Source organism: Tupaia chinensis, unplaced genomic scaffold (genome assembly GCF_000334495.1).
Source record: "Tupaia chinensis unplaced genomic scaffold, TupChi_1.0 Scaffold000159_1, whole genome shotgun sequence".
Lineage (NCBI taxonomy): Eukaryota > Metazoa > Chordata > Mammalia > Scandentia > Tupaiidae > Tupaia > Tupaia belangeri.
In genome coordinates this window covers 3,953,421-3,954,855 of record NW_006159630.1, presented here as the reverse complement: position 1 = coordinate 3,954,855, position 1,435 = coordinate 3,953,421, and the positions used below count along the sequence as shown (strand labels likewise).

At 58.8% G+C, this 1,435-nt stretch overlaps 1 long non-coding RNA gene across 1 annotated transcript in view; it reads left to right on the top strand.

Annotated features, from left to right (window-relative positions):
- The first annotated feature begins 1,042 nt into the window (after window positions 1-1,042).
- The window catches only part of LOC106734603 (uncharacterized), a 2,933-nt gene continuing 2,540 nt past the window's right edge, over window positions 1,043-1,435 (top strand). The window contains exon 1 of the long non-coding RNA XR_001370166.2: window positions 1,043-1,308. This is a non-coding gene — a long non-coding RNA (uncharacterized LOC106734603). The remainder of the gene's footprint in view (window positions 1,309-1,435) is intronic.

Sequence of the window (1,435 nt, the reverse complement as noted above, 5' to 3'; positions counted from 1 at the left end):
CCCATCTCTGAGCGGGCGGGGGGTGGGGGGTGGCAGGATAGTCTCACTTCCCTGTGAGTGGCCAGCAGAGGCTGAGACAGGAGTGACCAGCCAGGACCGTGCACAAGGGCCAGTGTCCTAGTGGCTCTCCCTCCCCGTCCGCTGTCCCTTCTCCAGGCCTGCTCCCTGGGGTCTGGGGCACTGTCTGGAGAGCTCTGAGGTGGAGGCACCTTTCTTGCCATCTCCCTGTGGACAGCGCCGCCGGGGCAGCTGGCTCTGCTTCCCTGGCAGCTGGGCGGGGGTCGATCTGCTCAGGGCAAGGTGAGCCAGCGTCCCCAGAAGCAAATGCTGACTCTTCCCCGAGCACGAGGACTCGTTTTCCCCACTGAGCCCGGATCTCAGGTGGGGTGCAGTCGGTCCCTACTCCAGGCAAGCATGCCGTGCAGAGCGGGGCTGGGAGCTGGGGGTGGCCTCGCACTCTGAGGGCTGTGGGGCACCTCCTGGGGGCATCTCCCTGGCCTGCTGGGTACCCTGGGCTTCCTTCCGTAGCTGTCCTCAAGCGCCAGACCCTGTCCCCATGGCCAGCCCCTCGTGGTAGCCAGTCTCCAAGGTGGTCCCGTGACCCTGTCTCTGGCACTCACGGCTCGGGGAGCTGTTGATGTGTGCGGGATACTCTAAGGTTAGAGACCTGCCCTGAGATGCAGAATGCAAACATGAGTGAAGTCTGAAAAGAGAAGTTTTTAATAGAAAACTGGAGATTTTAGGGCCAGCAGGTGACACGGTAGTTAAGCTGCTAGACTCCCACTCCCCGTCTCTCTCTGTGGTCGAGTTGAAGAAAAATAACTAATACATACAATTAAATGAATACTTATTAAAAAAAAAAAAAGGAAAGGAAGAAAATGAAAGGTTTTAACAGAAAAATGCGTCCCATGCCAGGAAGGTGTCTGGGCGGGCAGCCCAGAGGACGACCGTGCGAGGACTGGGCCCGGTGTGCTCTCCTGGGGTGTGCTGTGGGTCTAGCAGGAAGGCCGTCACCGCAGCCAGCGGCTTTGTCGGCTCCCACAGGCTTCCTGGGTGCCTGTGTTCTCCTCGGCAGGTCAGGGGACGCTCGACCTGGCTGCAGGAGGTCACGCACACGCCCAGTGTAGACTTTGGAGGCTGAGCACGCACACGGACACGTTTCTGCCGCATCGGTTTATTGGCTCGAGTGGGAAGTGGGGTGTTAACCAAGCACCCGGAAAAATCCTGTGTGCCTCTGCGGAACAGGGGATGGAAGACAGTAACCTTTTCTATTCTTTCCGAAGGAAGCTTAGGTGATAAAAAGGTGAGGTAAGCTTCCCCTTCTCCAATTCGGAGGGAGTTGGAAGGGAGTCCGGCCGTAACTCCTGGTAAGCGGGGAGTGATGAGGCATGATGTCGGGGCTGCCACATCCGTAAGGAAGGCTCCCACCACACCG